The sequence below is a fragment of the Myotis nattereri genome, assembly GCF_964212035.1.
Source record: "Myotis nattereri genome assembly, chromosome: X".
In the NCBI taxonomy this organism is placed as follows: domain Eukaryota; kingdom Metazoa; phylum Chordata; class Mammalia; order Chiroptera; family Vespertilionidae; genus Myotis; species Myotis nattereri.
The window spans coordinates 114,913,750-114,937,202 of record NC_138078.1 but is presented as its reverse complement, the minus strand read 5'-3'; the positions used below and the strand labels follow the sequence as shown (position 1 = coordinate 114,937,202).

General features: G+C 41.7%; 1 protein-coding gene across 1 annotated transcript in view; it reads left to right on the top strand.

Annotated features, from left to right (window-relative positions):
• The window catches only part of TENM1 (teneurin transmembrane protein 1), a 934,848-nt gene that overhangs the window by 412,226 nt on the left and 499,169 nt on the right, over window positions 1-23,453 (top strand). The window lies entirely within an intron of this gene.

Below are 23,453 nucleotides of genomic sequence, written 5' to 3'. Positions count from 1 at the left end.
AGGAGAGCCTGGGCGCAGGCCAGGCGGCACCCGGGCACCCCAGCACCTGACATGCAAAGGTCGGGGATGAAATGACTTTTCCCAACCACATCTGCATATATCCTGGGGAAGGCATCACTGAAGAGTTCACAACAACTCTCTTACTTGGCAAGGAAGAAAAAAGTTGGCAATGGAAACAATCCCTTACATCAAAGTTAAGGTCCCTCTGGGTAAAAAAGAATATTTCCAATGTAAAGAAGGGAGCAGGAAAAAATAATAGGTTCTCATGACTTCCACTGAAGATTGAGCATATGACAGAGTCAAAACGAGCATACAAATTAAAACAGACAGTGGACATTCAAATGACCTGAATCAACTGTCACTGTTTGTCCCAATAGCAGCAATGCTTATGTGTTAATATAGTTTAACAGACATACAAAACAAGTCATATGATAAGATAGGTTCGGCTTCTAAAGTAAATTGAATATGTTCTTTTAAAATTCTAATGTCCTTTCCTCTGACTATAATTCTTAATTTTCCAATCAGAAAATTACCCCAGGTGATCCAGTAACATGTAGAACTCCAGTAACCTAACTTATTTAAAAAAACAAACATCCGCCCTGACCGGTTTGGCTCAGTGGATAGAGCGTCGGCCTGCGGACTCAAGGGTCCCAGGTTCGGTTCCGGTTAAGGGCATGTACCTCAGTTGTGGGCGCATCCCCAGTGGGGAGTGTGCTGGAGGCAGCTGATGGATGTTTCTCTCTCACCCATGTTTCTAGCTCTCTGTCCCTCTCTCTTCCTCTCTGTAAAAAATCAATAAAGTATATTAAAAAAATAAATAAAAAATAAAAACAAACAAACATCCCAACCATTTTTAAAATATTTAAATTGATATTTTAGGGTTAAAATTATAGAAGATATTTAGATCCAAATATATTTTCTGAATATTTTTAAATATATATATATATATATATGATACATTTTCCCAAGGAACTCTGAATTAGTACCTTTCCCTCTAACTTTATTCAAATTGAGAGAATCTATGGAGTTCCCTATACTGCACAAGTTTTAATGAAAGAAAATAAGATTTTCTAAGAGCATCAAATACATGTTTTCTTATTTACAAACATATACACTCTTCTCTTTCTCTCTCTCTCTCTCTCTCTCTCTCTCTCTCTCTCTCTCTCTCTCTCTTTAAAATATATTCTTACTGATTCAGAGAGGAAGGGAGAGGGAGAGAGATAGAAACATCAATGATGAGAGAGAATCATTGATCGGCTGCCTCCTACATACCCCGTACTGGGGATCAGGCCAAAACCTGGGCATGTGGCCTGACCAGGAATCAAACTGTGACTTCCTGGTTTATAGGTCGATGCTAAACCACTGAGTCACACCCGCCAGACTCAATTCTTATTTATAAATTCATTCCAAGGACATATACAGCTTGAAAAGCTTTGGAAGCAGTTTAAAAAAAACAACTAGCTTTTAAGTAACAAGAAACCAGTTATAGAAGAAAGTTTAAATTAAAAGAAAAAAATTGTTTTAATTTATTCAAGAGTGGGAACATCCTCCATGAAAATGTGTGCCTTGACTGTGGATGGCTGGGTGGCCTTATCACACCTTAGGAATTCAAATGCTTTTTACAATGACAAGAAAGAGAGTTTCATCTCATTTCTCTCCCAGGGTAGATGTCTGTCAACAGAAGGTGGACATCAATAAAAGGAGGGGCTTGCACAATCAATCCAGAAAGTTAGCAACCTATGAATAATCCAGAACCCAGTATTTATCTCCTCTGCCACACACCCTCCCTCCCAGCCAGTGAGCAAGATAATTACCCTCAAGTCAAGCTAAGTGCCCCCCAGTCACAGTGGCCCACTGCTGACATACAAAGCATACAAGTAATTCTCACTCTGGCATAAAAGTGACAACTTTCTTGGAAGAAAAGCAGATACTGTAAATTTCTCAAAGTCTTCCTGAAACACTTTTTAAAGTAATTTTTACTTCTTTAGAAAAAATGCATACATGGCACACCATCTGTAATAAAAGGCCCATTCTATAAAATTTTACCTGGTCCTACTCATATCTGCAATCATAACCATATTTACAGACAAATATATCTATACTAATAAAAGAGTAATATGCTAATTAGACTGGGAGACCTTCCAGGAGACCTTCCAGATGTTCCTCTGGACAAAGCCATGGTGGTGGGGCCGAGGTAGAGGCGGTTAGAGGCCAAGAGGGGAGGGCAGTTGTTGGTGATCAGGCTGGTGGGGGATGGGGCCATTGGGGGTAATCAGGCCAGCAGGCAGAGTGGTTAGAGGCAGGCAGGCAGGCAGGCAGGCAGGCAGGTGAACGGTTAGGAGCCAGCAGTCCCGGATTATGAGAGGGATGTCCGACTACTGGTTTAGGCCCAATCCCTGTAAACTGGCAGGACATTTTTCGAGGGGTCCCAAATTGGAGAGGGTGCAGGCCAGGCTGAGGAACACACCCTCCCCTGTGCATGAATTTCGTGCACTGGGTCACTAGTATAAATATATTAAAATAAACACTATCCACATCAAGCCAATTGTAGATACCTTCCTAGAAATATAACACCAAATGCAGATCATTTGTTTTGAAGGACCAGGTAAACAAACATATTTTTACTCATGTTTACCAAAGTTCCACAGTCAGTGACATATAATATTTCAACATGAAATATTAGTTCTGTGCAAGGGCCTGTGGTTAAAAGCCTTAGCTATCATTAGCTATTGGAGCATATATAGCCTTTTACTGGAAGCACTCAAAACATAGTATAAAATGATTAACCTTTCCCTCCACCACCACCACCCCATTCAACCACACAGTACATCAAGACTGAGAGACTGCTGCTGGGAGCACCAAAGAGAATGTTATAGAAGGGGAACTTTCTCTTAATAATCCAATGTAGGTCTATAGACTGTTTCCCATGCATGTACTAGTATAAGATCGAGAATAAGTTGGATCAGGATGTGTCCATTTGCCTTGCAACCAATTTTCAATTCAAACAGAATTGAGTAATTAGATACATTGGAAAGGATAACCTAGAATACACTTTTACAGTAGTTTGTGTACTAGAAATAGCAAAGTATTTCTATGTCCTTGAAAATTGCTTTCTACTTGTCTGGAAGATCCAGTGTCATAAACTCTAGATACAGAAATAAAGGAGAGGCTTTGCTTATGTCTAAGTAAAGATTCCACAGAGCACTGAACTAGAGAAAGATTGTTACATAAACTGCATCTCCAGAGAAAGGTAAAGAAAGACAATGCGGCTCTCCTGTGAACAGAACTAGAGAGCCAGGAAGTTGATAACGTTCTTCACTTCACTCTGGCTGCTAATGGTAATGAATCATTGAGTGCATTTGTCCATTGCATTCCTCTGGCATCCCAGGAGGAGAGGAATGTAAAGCTAAAACCTCAAGGAAGTTAAACAAGTACACAACGTGAAGAAGACATACTAAGGCAAATAGGCACCTCAGTGAGGGGAGCTACAAGCACCAAGGGGTGCTGCTGAAGAGTTTGAAAAGCTCTGCTGAGATCTGCATCATGACTTGTATGGATTTATAAAGAAGAAATAGAATCAACTTTGGATCCCTCCTTTAAAACAGAACCAATTTTTACTAAAAAACAAAATGCTCAACCATATCTGATTTTCCTCCAGTAGACTTCTGCAGAGTTTTATGAAATATGTGAAATATAAATTGGTTAGCTTCCACCTGGGTTCATGCATTGTTCAAATTAGCTGAAGAACCACTAAGGAGGAGTGGTGAAGTGAGGAACAGATTTCTGAGCTGGGGGAGATTGTGTTGGTGGTAGGAGGAGTGGAGAGGCAACAGGAATCAGCTGTAGTTAATACACTCCTAGGCTCTGAATGAAGTGGTAAACAGCATCCTTATTAGACTTCCAGTCTAACTGAACATGTTGCAATTAGCAGTAAGAACAAGGGGTTCCAGATGAATAGAATGCTGGGCAAAGCTGCTCATGGAGTTAATGAACTTGGAATGGGTCTAGAAAAGTGAGACATAATGCATCTTAGGTAAAAACATATCTCATTTCAAGAGTGAAATAATGCATAATGGGAAAAAGTATTATTTATTTATTGCAGAGAATAGACACAATGTTTGCTATCTAATTCTGTTATGGCCAGTATGAATACCTAGTACATGATCACTTCTTGTTACTACTTGCATTTGACCTTGGATAAGGCAAAACCAACATCCTGAATAACAGCATTTGAGGCTTCCATTGTTAAAGGTATGTTCATGCTTGATGAAAGGACCTGAGGTTTAAAAGGAGAGGTGGGACTATGCAGGCAATTAACATTGGATCCAAGGGAACCTGAATAAAATGACTGGCAGCAATAATGTCAAGGAATTCTATGTAGTTTGCTGAACTCAAGGGGAAAAAAAAAACCTATTTGGTTCCTTCTTTCAGGAATATAATTTCCTAGTATTCTGACCTTCAGACAAGAAGTCCTTGGTAATTAGCCTGAAAATGAAACCAATGGGCCATGGACTGAATTGTGCACCCAGATATTCTTATGTTGAAGTTCGTACCCCGTTGTGATGGTATTTGGGGATGGAACCTTTGGAAGGTAATTAGATTTAAATGAGAGTGGGACCCTCATCATGGTATTGGTGATGTTATGAGATACCAGAATGCTTGCTCTCCCTCTCTCTCTTATGTGGGGACACAGCTAGAAGGTGGCTATCCGTAAGCCATGAAGAGAGTCCTCACCTGAACTCAACCATGGTGACACTCTTATCTCGGATCTCCAATTTCCAGAACTGTGAGAAAATAAATTCCTGTAGTTTAAGACACCTCATCTATGGTATTTTGTTAGGGCTGCCTGAGTTGACTAAGACACAATGTAGTTGTCATTCAACTTCCAACTTAGTTTCCTTTTCAAAAATAGAACATCAGCAAAGGACTAAGCTTATCTGTTTTTCTAGTCATGTAGCAGAATCCTGAGGATTATCTCAGGCCTCAGGGGTTTGCATTCATTCATTTATTGATTTCCAAATATTTATTAAGCACAGACTTTGCATTAGAAGGTACATGGGACATTGGGTCATGGTAATGTGAAATTCTGGGCAGTAGACTGAGAACTTGGAAATCACAAGAGGTGATAAAGAAATATCAGAAGAGACCTGGAAAACTAAGGGGGAGTAAAGGTAAAAACCTTTGTGTTTTTTGTGTACACCCAGCTCTGATAACACTATAAGTGGGAGATTAAATGCTGCAAATTTTATAATATTTCTAGGGAACCAAATTGACTTTCTGTAGGCCAACTGTTCAATGGCAGATATAACTTGCTATTGGAAAACGGACCACAAATAAGCCAATTGACAGTAATTATGCATTAGAGATAAAGTTATTCAGTATATTCTTAATATGTCCTGGACACTTTGTTTACAGACCTTTGGGAGTTTTTATAATCCCCAGCAGGGCGTCTGTTTCCATCAAAATTAAACTGGGATCATATATCTTCCTGTTTGGTAAGTAGACCATGGTTTCAGAGCATGAGATGATCAAGACATAGTAGGTCTGACCAGAGGTAAAAGGGCCAGTAGGTGGCATGTTGATTCCTTATCTATCGAATCATCTCCAAATTCATTCCTTTTTTTGATCGTTCTCAGAAAGAGGCAGCCAGATTACTCACCCGCTAGCCAAGATAGGTCACAACCTATGCTAGGCATGCAGAGCTTTTGAGAAGCCCCAGGTTAGCAGGAATGCTGCAGAAGCAATTGTACAAGATTGGGCTGAGTTTTGCCAACTCTTCCCTAATAACAGGGAACACATGTTGTGTACCGAGGAAGTCTTTTTGCCTTTGCAGGAGTCCTTGCTTTCATTTAAAGAATACAAGCTCCCTAAATAGTGTAGCTGGGTTTAGTTTTAGTTTAAATTCTATAGCTTATCTGTTTGCTCCCCTGTTTTCCTTTTCTTTCTTAAACCAAAAGGACAAAAGTGTGTGCTTTCCATTGAGGCAGAAAGACATGGGAAAAATACTTTCTCCACCCAACTGAGAGTAATGTTTAGAGACAGCCAACTATTATCTGACTATTTTTTGTTGTCTTGTCATTTTACCAAAAGTATCTAGTTACATGGAAAGGTTGTACTCTTTTGAGCCCTCAAGTACAAACTCTCTAGAAGTAATTTTAGGCATGGAAGTACCTTATCCATGGTGACTATGTACCTATTTTGATCAACAACAAAAAAGTAAGTCACCTTCAAATGAACATAGTGAATCTTAATCTAACTTCATTCCCATTCTGCTTAGAGAAATTGAACTGAAATTTATAATAAAATGGCATAATAACTTTGCTGTAACATATTAATGCCTAGCTAAAATATGTGTGTGTGTGTGTGTGTGTGTGTATCTCTTCAGGTATTTTTTAGCTCTTTCAAAATCAAATTCCTTTAGTATTGAACACCTAGAGTTTCAATTGAGGTAGTAAAGTAGGCAGTTGGCTACTGATTAGCATATATTTTAAGCATGAACTGATTAACCTAAGGAGAAGAGATCAACAGCTTTTTGGAACATGCAGCATTTCAGAGATGTTGTGCTGTGCCCATTGGCAACTTTGTGTGGAGTTTAAACCCCTCTTCTTTACCTTTTGCACATTTGTCTGCAAATGTGCACTCAAGGAGTTAGTCTTCATAAACGTCTGAATTTTTCCCATGTTTCTACCATGTTTATTACTAAGTCACTTTGCAAAATGAATAGTTAATGCTCAGAGTTGGGTGATGGTTAATCTAGAAATTTAATAAATAGTTTATAATCTTATTATGCCCTTGAAATATTCTAAATGAAGCAGATAGTCTTGAGGCTCTCCTAAGAGAGCTAGTTGATGGGAGTACCAAAAGCCTTTATAAAAGCGGCTTTTTCCTGTAAAGGAATCTCATGCCATAAGTTGCAATGACATTATCACAAGGTTATTGTGTAGCACCTTGCATTTATCTAATGGTAGACATACGGGGAAAGAAGTATATTTTAAAATAGTGTCTGCTGGTTGATAGTATTATCTTCATTTGAAAGATGGAAGAACAGAGGTCCAGAGAGGTCAAGCCACATGTCCAACTTATAAGAAGTCATTGCCACGGATTGAATTCTCAAGGTTCCAATCCTGTACTGTATCCACTTCTGTCACTCAGCTGTGAAGCCATCAAGATTTACTATAAGCAGAACTAAAAACTGCAGGACCTCCTTCACTTGTGATGTATCAGAGAGATAAGGGCCAATCACTTGACACAATAGATTGAAGCTGATTGCATGTGAAGGACGTGGGCTAGACTAGATGATTTAAAAGGACTTTTTTTTGGTCCATGCCTAAAATGACCACTGAAGCCCTTCACTTAGGGAAAAAAAAGACATTGCAAAGATGTTTCATTAATTTTCTGTTCTTCCCTAGCAGGTTTGGTTCAGTGGCTAGAGCATCGGCCTGCAGAACAGAGTCCCGGGTTCAGTTCCAGTGAAGGGCAGGCCCCTCCTTGGTTGCAGGCTCCTCCCTGACCCAGGCCCTGTTTGGGGCTCATGTAGGAGGCAACCAATCGATGTGTTTCTCTCACATTGATGTTTCTCTCTGTCTTTCCCTCTCTCTTCCACTCTCACTAAAAATCAATGGAAAAATATCTTTGGGTGAAGATTAACAAAAACAAAATAAAAATAATTTCCCGGTCCTGAATTTTATAGCCTTTTTATGTCTAGCTGGTAATGATTGTCATTGGATGAACAGAGCTGATGATGTCACTCTGTCTAATCCACCACACTCCATCACCCTTGTACACTGAGTAACTCCACTTTCTGTCCCTGGTCTTTTCTGAACACATGCAGAAAAACATGCATAAACACTGACTTGGCTTTTCTGTATGAAACCTTTTTAACATAACAGAAAAGAGCAGAAAATAAAACATTTATGTGCCCACAATCAATATTAAACCTCTGTTAACATCTTGCCACGTTAGTTTCATAGTGCTCTTTCTTTTTAAAGAAACAAAAGACCTGTGTAAAGCTCCACCTCCCATTTTCTTCCCAGAGTTAACCACTCTTCTGAAATAGGATTTGGTTTGTATCCTTTCATGTATAGTTTCATAATTTTACTATGTAAGTACCCATCACTAAAATTTACTAAAGTGAATTTTGCCCCTAAAATTTGCATAAATATCATATACTAGAGGCCCAGTGCACAAAAATTTGTGCACTCGGGGTAGGGGGGATCCCTCAGCCCGGCCTGTGCCCTCTCGCAGTCTGGGACCCCTCGGGAGATAACGACCTGCTGGCTTAGGCCTGCTCCTGGGTGGCAGAGGGCAGGCCCAATCCCTAGGGGCAGCCCCTGGTCAGGCTCCGAACAGGGCTGATTGGGGAGTTGGGGCACCGCCCCTGTCATGCACAGAGCAGGGCAGATTGGGAGGTTGCGATGCCACCCTCAGTCACACTCAGGGTAGGGCCGATTGGGGGGTTGGGGCACCAACCCCTGTCACACTCAAGGCAGGGTCGATGGGGAGGTTGCGGTGCCACCCCCTGTCACACACAGAGCAGAGTCTATCAGGGGGTTGGGGAGCTCCCCCGTGTCACTCACAGCATAGGGCCGATAGGGGAGTTGGGGCATCGCCCTCTATCACCCACAGAGCAGGGCCCATCAGGGGGTTGGGGCACCGCCACTGTCACACTCAGGGCAGGGCTGATGGGGAGGTTATGGCTCTACCCCGTCACACACAGAGCAAGGTCCATGGGGGGGGGGTTGGGGCGCCGCACCCCATCACACACAGAGCAGGGCCAATCAGGGGGTTGGGGAGCCACACCATGTCACACATAGAGCAGGGCCGATCAGGGGTTTGGGGCGCCAGAGCCTGTCACACACAGTGCCGCAGGGCGATCAGGGGGTTGGGGAGCTCCCCGCTATCAGGCACAGAGCAAGGTTGATCAGGGAGTTGGGGCGCCTTCCCCTGTCATGAACAGAGCAGGGTGGGTAGGGAGGTTGTGGCCCCACCCCCTGTCACATACAGAGCTGCAGGGCGATCAGGGGGTTTGGGCACTGCCCCCTGTCACGCTGATCCCGGTGCCGGGAGGCCTCACGGCTCCGCTGATCCCGGTGCTGGGAGGCATATTACCCTTTTACTATATAGGATAGAGGCCTGGTGCACGTGTGGGGGCCGGCTGGTTTGCCCTGAAGGGTGTCCTGGATCAGGGTGGGGGTCCCCACTGGGGTGCCTGGCCAGCCTGGATGAGGGGATGATGGCTGTTTGCAGCTGGTCACACACCCTTCAGGGTGGGGGTCCCCACTGGGGTGCCTGGCCAGTCTGTGTGAGGAGGTGAGGGCTGTTTTCAGGCTGGCGGGTGACTGAAGCTCCCAACTGCTCCTTTTTTCTTTTTTTTTTTATTCTGGGCCAGCTTTAGCTCTGAGGCTCCAGCTCTTAGGCCTCTGTTGCTGAAAGCAGGTTTCTGGCCTTTGTTTACCTTCTGTATTTGAAACAATGTTGTGATCCTGCTGGCTGAAGCCCAGCGACTAAAGCAGGTTTCTGGGGTTTTGTTTAGCTTCTATATTTGTTACATAGTTGCTTAGAGTTGCAGCTCAGACACCGGCAGCGGCAGGCGGGGAACGTTGGAGTCCTCCGCCACTGAAGCAAGCAAGACTCATGTTCGCTTCCAGCTGCCTGGCTGCCGGCCACCATCTTGGCTGGCAGTTAATTTGCATATCGCCCTGATTAGCCAGTGGGAAGGGTAGCGGTCGTACACTAATTACCATGTTTCTCTTTTATTAGATAGGATGTTTTGTAAATTAATTTTTTTCAAGCAGCATTGTTTTTAGATTTGTCCATGTTGATACAAATAGATCTAAACAATTTGTTGCTGTGGAATATTTCATTGCTTAAATAAACCAAACTTTATCCATTTCCTCTTCTGATGGACATTGTAATTTAAAAATTTTTATTTTTTAAAATATATTTTTGTAGACATTTTAGAGAGAGAGAGAGAAGCATCTGTGTGAGAGTGGAACATTGATCAGCTGTCTCCTGCATCCCCCCCGCCGTACAGGGGATCAAGCCTGCAACCTGGGCATGTGCTGCAACTGGGAATTGAACGTCAACCTTTCAGTGCAGGGGGCCATGCCCAAGCAACTGAGCCAGGGCTTAACTAATTCTTTTTACCACCATGAACAAGGCTTCAATAAACTTCCTTAAACTTGTAGCATGGAATTAATTTACAATATTTTTCTGGTTAAATATAATTGGGTTTTCATCTTCAAATTTACTAGATATACAGGTTGCCTTCCAAAGTGATAGTATCTGCTTTCACTCCTATCAGAGACATATAGCTATTCCTGTTTCCTTATATTCTCACCAACAATTAGACTTACTAAGTTTTCTAGTCTAATAGGTGATATACAATCTTATTACTGGTGGGGTTCAATATCTTTTCATAGTTACTGGTCATTGGACTTTCTTCCTTTGTGAATTGCCTCACTTAGTTCTTTTCCTATTTTTCCTTTGAGCAGGTTATGTTTTTCTAATTGATTTTTAAAAATTATTTATATACTCTGGATACTGATCTTTTGTTAGTTATATATTTTGATAACATCTCCTTTCAGTCTATGGCTTATTTTCTCACTTTATTTGTGGTTTTCCAATCTTTCCTTTTTTTAATTTTCTTTTTCTTTTTTTTAGATCATTTTTTCAATTACAGTTGACATACAATATTACCTTAGTTTCAGGTGTAGACCCCAGTGATTAGACCAGGGGTGGGCAAACTTTTTGACTCGAGGGCCACAATGGGTTCTTAAACTGGACCGGAGGGCCAGAACAAAAGCATGGATGGAGTGTTTGTGTGAACTAATATAAATTCAAAGTAAACATCATTACATAAAAGGGTACAGTCTTCTTTTTTTTTTTAGTTTTATTCATTTCAAATTGGCCGGATCTGGCCCGCAGGCCATAGTTTGCCCACGGCTGGATTAGACACTATATAACTTACTAAGATTCATCCACCTATATCCCATACCTATCTGATGCTATACTTAGTTATTAGAATACTAGAGGCCCGGAGCATGAAATTCATGCATGGGGAGGGGAATGTCCCTCAGCCTGGCCTGCACCCTCTCCAATCTGGGACCCCTCAGGGGTTGTTCGACTGCCTCTCACAATCCAGGACCGCTGGCTCCTAACTGCTCACCTGTCGGCCTGCCTGATTGTCCCTAACTCCTCTGCCTGCCTGCCTCATCACCCTAACTGCTCCCTTGCTGGCCTGATCACCCCTAACCACCTCTGCCTCGCCCCACACCTGGGACCCAGGTTTCTCTCCTCTGTCCAGTCTCAGGCACCCAGGACCTGGGCTTCCCTCCCTCTGGCCAGCTGCAGGAACCTAGGACCCAGGCCAGCTTTACCCAGGCCAGCCGCAGACAAAAGTGCCTGGGACCGCAGGGTGGGCAACTTGTCCCTCTCTTGGGCCGCAGCTGCAGGCACTGCGTCTGGGACTGCGGGGGTGGTGGCTTGGCCCTCTCCTGGGCAACAGGCGCAGGCGCTGGCACTCAGGACCGTGGGGTGGGTGGCTTGTCCCTCTCCTGGGCTGCAGCCTGGCTGGTCCCCATTCCTCTCCCCCCAGCTCATTTGTGCCTGGCTGATCCCCATTCCTCTCTCCCCAGTGTTGTGTGTCTGAGCAGTTCCAGTGTGAGGGTGTGAAGGCGTGATGATCATTTGCATATTAGCTCTTTATTATATAGGACTAGAGGCCCAGTGCACAAAAATTTGTGCACTCTGGGGGGAGGTGTGGGTCCCTCAGCCTGGCCTCTGTCCTCTCGCAGTCTGCGACCCCTCAGGGGATGACCACCTGCTGGCTTAGGCCCGCTCCCCGGGGGATTGGGCCTAAGATGGCAATCAGACATCCCTCTGGCAGCCCGGCAGCCCTCGGGGGATGTACACTTGCCAGCGGGGAGCAGGCCTAAACTGCAGTTGGACATCCTTAGCGCTGCTGAGGAGGCAGGAGAGGCTCCCACCACCACCGCTGTACTGGCAGCCATTAGCCTGGCTTGTGGCTGAGCAGAGCTCCTCCCATGTGAGAGCGACCTGACCACCAGAGGGCAGCTCCTGCATTGAGCATCTGCCCCCTGGTGGTCAGTGTGTGTCATAGTGACCAGTCATTCCCAGTCGTTCTGCTGTTAGGGTCAGTTTGCATATTACCCTTTAACTATATAGGATAGAGGCCTGGTGCACAGGTGGGGGCCTGCTGGTTTGCCCTGAAGGGTGTCCCAGATCAGGGTGGGCATCCAGCTTAGTTGCCTGGCCAGCCTGGATGAGGGGATGATGGCTGTTTGCAGCTGGTCACACACCCTTCAGCGTGGGGGTCCCCACTGGGGTGCCTGGCCAGTCTGGGTGAGGAGGTGAGGGCTGTTTTCAGGCTGGCGGGTGACTGAAGCTCCCAACCGCTCCTTTTTTTCTTTCTTTTTTTTTTTATTCTGGGATTTATTTACCTTCTATGGCTGTCACTGGAGCTGAGAGCCGGCTTTAGCTCTGAGGCTCGGCTCCAACTCTGAGACCTAGGCTGCTGAAAGCAGGGATCTGGGTTTGTTTGGGTTCTATAATTGTAACACTGTTGTGGTCCTGCTCGCTCCAGCTCTGACGGCTGAAAGCAGGTTTCTGGGGTTTGTTTAGATTCTATAATTGCAACATATTTGCTTAGAGTGCAAGCTCAGACGCTGGCAGCGGTAGGCGGGGAACCTTGGCTTCCTCCATCACTGGAGCAAGCAAGCCTCCTGTTCGCTTCAGCTGCCTGGCTGCCGGCCATCTTGGTTGGCAGGTAATTTGCATATCTCGCTGATTAGCCAATGGGAAGGGTAGCAAAATTATGGTTAATTACCATGTTTCTCTATTATTAGATAGGATTATTGACTCTATTCCCTGTGCTGCATTTTACATCCCAATGTTCTCTGTATCATGAGCCTGTTTCATTCTGCTTGTATTTTAGATTCAATTGTTTACAGATATATATTTATTGCCATTTTATTGTTCTTTTTTTATCATTTTTCTTCTTTGCTTTAAAGCAGACCCTTTAACATTTTGTATAACACTGGTTTGGTGGTGATAAACTCCTTTAGCTTTTCCTTGTCTGCAAAGCTCTTTATATGTCCTTTGATTCTAAGTGATAGCTTTGTTGCATAGGGTAATCTTGGTTCTAGTTCTTTGCTTTTCATCATTTTGAATATTTCATCCCAGTCACTTCTGGCTTGTAATGTTTCTGTTGAGAAATCAACTGACAGTCTTAGGGGAGCTCCCTTGTAGGTAACTACCTTTCTCCTGTTGCTTTTAAAATGCTCTGTCTTTAACCTTTGCCATTTTAATTATGAAGTGTCTTGATTTGGGCTATATTGGGCTCATCTTTATGTGTTTCATGGACTTGTATGTGTATTTCTTAACCAAGTTAGAAAAGTTTTCCATCATTATTATTTCAAATAGACTTTCAATCGCTTGCTCTTCCTCTTTTCCTTCTAGCACCCCATGATGCGACTATTGGTATGCTTGAAGTTGTCCCAGAGGCTCCTTACACTATCCTCACTTTTTTTTAGATTCTTTTTTCTTTTTGCTGTTCTGATTGGGTGTTTTGTGTTTCCTTGTATTCCAAATTGCAGATTTGATTCTCGGTTTCATCTACTCGACTGCTGACTCCCTGTAAATTATTCTTCATTTCAGTTAGTGTGTCTTTCATTTCTGACTGGCTCTTTCTTATGGTTTTCATTTTTTTTTATGCTGTGGAAATTCTCAATAGTTCACTGAGCATCACTATAACCAGTGTTTTGTATTCTGCATCTAGTAGATTGCTTGTCTCCATTTTGTTTAGTTGTTTTTCTGGAGTTTTGTTCTGTTTTTTTCATTTGGGACCTGTTTCCTTGTCTCCTCATTTTGATAGCTACCCTGTGTTTGTTTCTATGTATCAGGTAGAGCTGCTATGTTTCCCAGGCTTCATGGAGTGAACTTACATAGTAGGTGTTCTGCAGGGTCCAGTGGCAAAGCCTCCCTGTTTACTGGAGCAAGGAAGTTCAGATGTGCACTTGCCTTCCCACTTGAAGTTCCCTGTGTACACCCTCCTATTGTAATTGAGTCTTAATTGCTGTTGACACATCAATGGGAGGGATTTACCCCCAGGCTGATTAGCCATAAGGACTGGCTATGACCACTGTGGAGTATCAGTTGTGCAGGAGCCCACGCCACAGAGCAGGGATTACTTCAGTGGGACTATGGTTCCCCCTGAGTCCTTCCCTTGAATGTGTCACTTTTGCAGGTGGTTGGGTGGTGTTTTGACGTGTTCTGAAACTGTCCATTTGGTGTTATGGCTCTGAGGCCTCAAGGGAGGTGCAGGTCTAGGTTAGCCAATGCCTGTGTTCTGTCTGGGGCCTCCTGGCATAAGCAACAAAGAGATCTGCAGATGGCTGCTACTTGTGCTGTGTTTGGAGGTGCCCAGAAGAGGCCAAGCTGTGAACCAAGGATAGCTGCTGCTAGTGCCAGGCCTGGGGCAACTTAGCAAAAGTTACTGGGCATGCTGAGGCCAGATGCTTCTGGTTTGAGAGATTTTAGGAAAATCTGAAGCATGAGCCAAGACAGGCCATTTCTATGGAAAAGCCACTGGAAACAATTTGGGTGGGCCAGAAATTTGGGTGGGGCAGGGTCTTAGGGAATCACCAGGGTAGGGCAAACAGTGTTAGCCAGTTTGATGGAGTCTCAGATATAGTGCCCACCTGCTGACTCTATGGGGGAAGGGCTCATCAAAGACACACTGGCCTCTGCCAGCACTTTGTTCTGGGACAAAACTGCCTCTGCAGCTTTCACCCTGATGCCGGACAATTCAGTTTCTCCCTCTATGTCCCTGGGGCTTTTCAGCTGCTGCTCCAGTGCTGGAACTCAGAGGTAGTGAGTTGGAGTAAGTCCTTGCACTGGCCCTTTCAGAGGAAGTACTAGTCAGCAGCTTCCATCTCATTCAGCCTCAATCCCATCTGGTTTTTATAGCCAGAAGTTATGAGGACTTCTCTTCCTGGCACTGGAATCCTGGGCCTGGGTGGGGAGAGGGGCTGTGGTGAGTTTGGGACCTCTCGTTCCTCAGGGGGGACCTCTGCAGCCAAGATATCCCTCCCACTTTTTATCGACCACATGTGGGTGTGAGATGAGCTTGTTCTTGATGTGGCTTCTTCTATCCTTAGTTGTAGGACTTCCGTTTTCTAGATTTCAGGAGGTTCTGAATGATGATTGTTCTGTAGTTTGGTTGTAATTTTAATGTGGTGGTGGAAGGAATAAATGCCACATTTACCTATGCCACCATCTTGACCCAAAGCTAATTTTATGTTCCAAATGGAGCACAAATGATGGAAAAACTTTATACCTTATTAATAGACAAAGTCAGCTATTGTAAATAGAGTTGTTTTTATCTTTTTTCCATATTAACTTCAAAATTTATTAAAAATCCCCCCAAAATTCTATAAAGATCACTGAATTTCTATGATTAGAGAGTAAAATAAGATTACTTTTGGATTGTATTGATATGGTGTGCTTTTATTTCTTTTCCTTTTGGTCTTTCTGCTTCAGCACAAAGCTAATTGCTTATGTATTTACCAGGCCCATCTGCCCAGTTGAAGGAAGAATCTCTAGCTAGAGAACTGCTCTTATCACAAGTTTGATGAGCTGGTATACCTGGGGGACATGTCTGAAGTCTCTCTGCTGATGTTTTATCCTGTTTGATTTCATTTTCTTTAAGTGTGAGCAATGTATTTTCTGTTTGTGAATAAGACTAAGGAACATACTTTTTCAATACCCATCTGTAAAAAAAAATATTTGGCAATGCATTTTTGGTTTTTTATTGATTTTTTTTATATATAGAGAGAAACATTGATTTGTTGTTAGACTTATTTACGCATTCATTGGTTGATTTTTGTATGTGCCCTGACCCTGGATCGAACCCACAACCTTGGTATATTGGGACAATACTCTAACCAACTGATATACCCAGCCACGGTTTTTTTTCTTTACCCCTAACTTGGCAGCAGTTAACATCTATCTTAGCAGTATTGCAAAATTCTTTCTACCTCCCCTGCCCCCCCCCGCCGTTTAACTTATAATTAAAATAATGCGGTGTTTAAAATGTTGTTCCATTGTCATCATGCTTGTGAGTTTCAGTAAATTTATTTTGTTATCTCATAGGCTCAGTAGAAATTTTAGCTGTGGAAGAGGCCATGTCACATTTACTCAGATGTGATTGCTTAGGGTTTCTTGATGGATGATAATATGATATGTTTAGAGATGGCATTTATATGGCTTGAACATAGCCCATTTTACAGTTCAGTGATTTTCACCAAGCAGAGAACATTTATGTCTTTGTTTTCTAAGCTGATGGATCCATATTCACCTCTTTAGACATAATTACCTTCAGAGGAAGGAAGTAATTTTTTAGCTCTGTTTTATAGAAGTCTGTGTCACTGAACCAACTGATCATCGCATGATAGAGAAAATAAGATCTGTATGTCATAGATGGATGGCAAAACCTAAGGCTCAAACTAGAATCTAGATTATACCAGGTTGAGGCTGGTGAGCGGCCCAGGAACACAACCTGATTGACATCCCAAGTCAAGGGATTAGCATACTGTAATCAGTAGAGTAACAGTCCAAATCCAGATAGGGAGCAAAGATCCAAAACAAATACTGTTTGAGTGACAAGGAATCAAATTCAGAAAGCCAGAGCAGAAAGAGAAAAGCAAAGATAAAGTAATAGCAAACCAAGAGATAGTAGAGAGACTCTTTGTTTTCTTAAGCAAGGCATTTCATTTTTCTGAACCTCAATTTAATAATCTTTACATGTAAGGATTGGATTATTGACAAGAGCTTTCTAGTTTTAACTTGTTTTAATTCTGATTCCAGGATGTATGATGTCAAAGAGGACTCATGCTAAATCCAGATATCAGGAAACTCTACTTTTATAAGAGGGGCAGATCAATAGACAAATAAGAAGGTGGTGTAGAATATTTAGGTGGTGGTTCTGCATTTTGAATGTTTATCAATTTTCTAGAGCTTAGATATACAAGAGGTAGAAAAGTACCAGGAAATTATTTACCTTCTTGAAAGGATAAAACTTATTATGCTTATGTAGTGATAAAGAGTAGTGGGGAGACTCTAGTGGTGAGTGAGAGAAGAAAGGAAAAGGTAGGAGAAAGAAGAAGATAGAACGTTTTTGAAGTAAGATTCTTTAGGAAGCTAGGAGAGTAACTCAGATGCTGAGAAAGAGGGATGTCTAGGGTTTAGAGACAAAAAATGGATGGTACTTTAAAAAGGAGAGGGGCTTGCCCTGGTGGGGTAGCTCAGATGGTTGAAGCATAGTCCTGAGATACCAAAGTTGTAGATTTGATCCCTGATCAAGGTACATATGGAATCAGCCAATGAATGCATTAATAAGTGGAACAACAAATCAATATTTTTTCTCTTTCTTTTCCCCTTCCTCTCTTTCTAAAAAAATCAATCAATAAATAAAAAGAAAATTTTTAAAAATGAAAAGGAGAGATTATTTTCCTGCATAATCATAAATATATTTATCATCCATGCATATATGTACTCTTTATAGAATGTACTGATGTGGCTATAGGAAGTGATGTAACATTTTAGATAATAATTCTTAATATCAAATTATGGTGAATATGTTTTAGTGGTATGGCACGGAAGTGTAATTAAAATATGTGTTCCTGCTTATGTCTTAAACAAATATTACTGAGCCACCTGAGGTCTATGGAAAATCTTGTTATTGGCAAAATCATTCTGAGCTTTACCAGAGTCCACACTATATATTTTATTTATTTTTTAAATTTTATTTTCTTGTTTAAGGTATTACAAATAGTAGTACATGTGTCTCCCTTTTTTCCCCATTGACCTTCCCCTGGCCTCCCCTACCTCCCCCCCGGGAAATGCCCTTACCCCACCCCACCCCAGTGTCTGTGTCCATTGGTTATGCTTATATGCATGCATGTAAGTTCTTTGATTGATCTCTTACCCCCCCCCTCCCCAACACTCCCCAGCCACCTCAAAAAACCACCCTTAGTGCATGCAACAGCTATGCTTCTTTCCTGTGAGATGTCCTTGGAGCAACTTTCAATGAATGGCTTAAGTGGGATGATTCCCCTGAGAAGTGATATTCTAGTGAACATTTCTCACTTGTGGAGCCACATTTTTATTGTTATTTATTTAATTTTAATATTTCCCATTACCTTGAATCATTTATGAAGGTAACTCTGTGCCAACTCTTAGTGACCAGACAAACTGGAAACAAATCAGTGACCTCTTAGAAGCTAATGTGGGGAATGTGTCCTATTGCTCCCAATAGGATGAGAAATATTAACACTTAGGGTAAGAGGTTAATAAAAACTTGAGTCGAATGTTGTAATGAATTTATTCATAGAGCAGAAATGTATTTTAACATTTCATAATATATATAAAACACTTGTAAATGTCAACTAATGTATATTTAATGAACATAGCAAGGATTCTAATGCCTAATGTGCAAACATTATATTTCATAATTATGATCTGCTCACTGAGCAACATTTCACAGATGAGAGGTCATGGCTGGTAAAACAATTTCTAGAAACATAAGCCCAAAATGCACTTTTTATAGCATTTTAGCAAATCAGATTCCTGTATTTACCCGTGTTCATCTCTATCCCTTAAGTTAAAAAAGAAAGTAGCCTGTATTATTGTTGTTTTAGTCAAAAGATATATACTGAGCACCTCCTCCTACATGCTGAAGAGTCTTAAAGGACACACAGGAATTTGTTAGGTCTCAAAAAGCGGTTGACCTTTTCAGGCAGTGGAAATCATATATGCAAAAACTCAGAGGCATGACACATGGAATTATTGGAGAAGCTAAGGCTAGCTTAGTTTATTCAGAGCAGAAAGTGGGGAAATGAGGCTAGGAAGGTGGGCAGGTGTTACTTTACCAAGGGCCTTCTATGTCATCTATGGAATTTTAATTCCATTCTAAAGGCCTTGGGGAGCATGCAAGTGACATGATTACATTTGCATTTCAGGAAGCCAAATCTAGCAGCAGCGTGGAATAAAGACTGGGTGAAGGATGGTTAAATGTGGAGTCAAGGAAGCCAACTAAGAGGTTGCTTCATTGATCCAAATGAGAAATAGTGGTTTGGAGTAAAGCTGTGGAAGATGAAACAAAGTGACAGGAGAGGCAGCATGGTGTGAGCATGGGCTTTTGAGTCTGTGAGCAATAACTTTGAATTCCAGCAATCCCATTTGCTATCTCTGTGGCTTTTGGAAAGCTATTAACTTCTTTGAGCCTACAGTGATGTTGCACAGTACCTGGTGTGAGTGCTCAATAACTGGTTAATATTATTTTATTATTTGGATGGTATGATCTACAGGACTGGTGTCCAATTGTATGTAGGTGCTGAAATACTGTAATTTACAATGACTCCCAAATGTGTCCTTCAGATAAAATTGTCAGTGGAAGGCAAAGCCCGTGAGAAGTTTAAAAGTGGTTATTTTTCAATAAGAAGTGTACAATTCTATTTGTACATTTATATTTGGGGTATATGGTTTTAAAATAGGAACAGTAGCTGGGACTGTGGGGTAGAGAACTGGGGATAAAAATAAAAGTTAAGCAAGAGAGATGAGACATGTAGAGGTAAGGAGTTACTCTTCTTAGGCTTTAACTAAAAGCTAACGGACAGTCTTAAGGATGCAAGTAATATAATAAAATATGTGAAATATTGTAAGTCATAGAATCACAAAATTCTAAACCTGAAATGAACTGTAGATTCCGTCTCTTCAATGACAAAACCTAGGACTCCAAGAATTGCTAAGCACATAAGCATTTTTTCACAAAAGCTACTGTGGTTCATTCAACTGCTCAAAGATCTAACATTTAAAAGTGTTGATAAAAACCTCTTGAGCTGATTCAGTCAATATTTAGAAGTTCATCTTTCTCTCTTGCAAACCCACCAATGTAACCTATAGTGTGTACCTACCTTTTAGCTGTTGACTCTTGCTATTTTCCACCTATCATTATAGGACATATAATTTCCATTGAACTTTCTTTCAGCTATTTTATTTTTTACTATTTTCCCTACACAAAGATTTATGTTCATGGCCAAAACGCATGCAACCAAATTATGTTTTTCTCCCTATTATAGCTAATAGTAATTAGAGGAATAATAATAACAATATAATAACAATTATAAACAATGTGTTTATTACATACTATCTGCCAGACATTGTTTTTTTAGATATGTTTTTATTGATTTTAGAGAGAGGAAGGGAGAGGGCTGAGGAAGAGAGATATAGAAACATCAGTGATGAGAGAGAATCATCAATCAGCTGCTTCCTGCACGCCTCACACTGGGGATGGAGCCTGCAACCTGAGCATGTGCCCTGACTGGGAATTGAACCAGGACCTCCTAGTTCATAGGTCAAGAAACAGCCACTGCGCCACACCAGCTGGGCTGCCAGACATTGTTTTAAGTGCTTTACCTATGTGAACTCTTGCAATCCTTATATGAGATACTGTCTTATCATTCCCATTTTACAAAAGAGGAAGCCAAAACCAGAGAGCTTAAGTAGATTGTCCAAGGTCACACAGCTAGTAAATTGCAGAGCCTGTATTCAAACACAGGCAATGGCAGTCTGACTCCAGAGCCAAGCTCTAACCTCTCATCCATACTTACCAGTACATTTTGCTGTCTAAGAAACAAACACTGTATTTAACATTATATAACACTGGTCTATTCTGTTATAACTTCCTTAATAATATTTATTTCTCTCATTTTGCCTCTGCTAAAGTCTTCATCTAGGCATTTATTTCTGTTTTGACAGTTGCCTTAAGTTTTCCTATGTTCTAATTTTAAGTTTTTAATTATGAATGTGTGCCCAGAGCAATAGCAAGGGTTACAGTTTTTTAAAAAGGAGGAGCAATAAATAAATAAGGTCCCCCCCTATTTCTTGGATCTAGAGGGGCTCTGGGATGTGATCAAGGAAAACGCTGTTTAAAATTCATACTAGTAACTTGTGTTGTATATTATGCATGGCAACTAAACTTTTTAGTGTCTTGGCAAAGCCCTAGGGCAGTGGAGAGGTACCTCAGAGCACAGAAAGTGCATTTGAAATGGTAATGAGAAGTGAACAGTGTGACAAAGTGTTAGTGAAATATTTCTCTAAAACAAACATCTATTTGGAGAGGGTGGAAAGTCATTGACTGCTGCTACACCATGGCCTATTTTAATGTTTTCTCCCCCCCCCCCCTCCCACACTATGCTTAATTTCACAGAGGACACAATTTTAATAATGCAATAAATACCAATCCATTTGAAGCTTAGTTGTCAGAATGGCAACTTTGCATTTTATTGTTTTAAAATAGCATCAGATCCTATATTAACATTCTTCCAAGGTTTAAAATCCTCCAATACTACTTCTTAAAAGAAAATTGCAACGTTCTTTTTCATCATGCCTCAATAGATTAAAAACTGTTTTTTTCTCTGGACTGTTGAATAAGCAGTGAGTAAAGTTCCTTACATGTTTTTGTTGGTACAAAGTCTCAGTCTTTTGGTTGCTGATGAATAAAATATGATAATGAAAAAGAAGCAGCTTCTAAATTTGCAAGAGTCATTGAGTACTGTTTCTCATCACACACATAGACCCTTCGATATTCAGTGCAGCCTGTGGGATACTGGTACAATTAGCTACCTTAAATCAGCTGGAACTTCCAGATGCTCTAGGTTTTTGTTCAGAACTTGGGAGTAAGTGATTAGGAAAGAGAGCCTCTCTGGGGAAGCTCTCAGTCCCAGGCCCTAAGAAGAAATTTAAGGGAGGAGGGAAAAAGAAGGCAGTGGTTTGTGAAAACTACATACACAATCTCTAGAGATAGAGCACTCAGGGGACAGAGAGTAAAGTTGTGAAAATGTTGTGTTGGGAATAAGGGGAAAAGGCAAGGGACACACAGACCTTCAGGAATTTTCTTTCACTAAGGCAAAGACAACTGCGGACTGGCCCCACGCTAAATCATCGCAGCCTGTTGCCCCCAGGAGCTCCAAACTTGGAACTCAAACAAAAACTATTATGGAATTCCAATGTCTTTTCACATAAATGTGATGCTCTTAGGTCCCCTTGAGAGGGCATGTGAGTTCAATATCCTAACTTTGGTACAAGTCTTGTATGTATAAGAGGTTGGCATGGTCATGAAGAGGCTCAATAGCCTGTTTAGAAAAATGTCTTGAATGCTTTCTTCACTATTCAAGGACTATAGCCCTTCCTCAATCTGGGAACAAATGAGATCACATGAATGTCAGTACTCAGCCTTCTAGCATCCCGATAGTCACAGGTGTTCCCTGCAATTAGCAGGGTCACAGCTTCTTACTACCTGAATCTCTTCAATTATTCCTGGGATTAGCTAGTATCTCACATGCTCAAAGCCAGTTCTTCCATGGTTTTCTGCTCTGACTTATTGCCATTGCCGCAGCTAATGGTACACTCTTTACATGGACTGTTTACCCTTCAGGGCTCCCAATGTTACCCACCCCTTCAATGTACCAAACTGCTTCTCAGCCCTCAGCGTGTTGCCAGAGCCATACTATGTTCCATGCAGAAATGGGATCACTGCCACTCTCTCCTATTCTGTGTCATTTTTTTTGTCACCTGTTCCCTGAAGCAGGTTTTTGCTAGCAGCCCTTATTAATATATGGACTCAGAGCCAGGTGGAGAAAATGTATTATGTCAGGCTATCCTCAGTTCTCTATCTCTAGCCCCCAGATATTTCTCACCACAAATTTTCATATAGCGCATATACTTGAAGTTCAATTAATTCCTCCCTCAACCTATTCAGTTGACTAATGCAAATACACTCCCATGGGAGTTGTTATATTCCCCATGCTCACTCTCAGTTCATACTAAATTAGGACCACTACCTACCTAATGTGGGACACCTAGTGCCTTGGATACTTACTATGTTTGAGGTGATGGAGCCAAATGATTTTTCCCAGGTTTTATATGCTGTCTGAAGTAGCACACGGAATGAGTATTTAAGAAAATTAAAACATATATTGGAAATGGGGTAGAGGTCGATAAAGCTTGTGATGAATATTGCCCACAGATGATAACATAAGAAACTGTGGAACAGCTATGAATTCTAGCAGTCCCAACTTTTAGCTTTACAGAGGGGCAACACTTACAGGGAACAGTAAAGATGCCAAACCTGAGCGGTTTTGACCCTTCCTTTTTAATGCCTTGGACCCTTGCTTTTGTTACCTTGGACCTTTTAAAAGTAGGAGCCACTAGTCTTGTATATTATGCCCCTGAGACTAGCAATATGCTGGTTTGAGGGATGTAATGTCTCAGAGGACACAGACTGTGTCTCCTGTGTATCTTTCCATCATCTAGCATGCGTGTACTCTCAATGAATATTAAACAATAAGGTATGACCCTCTTAACCATAAGAG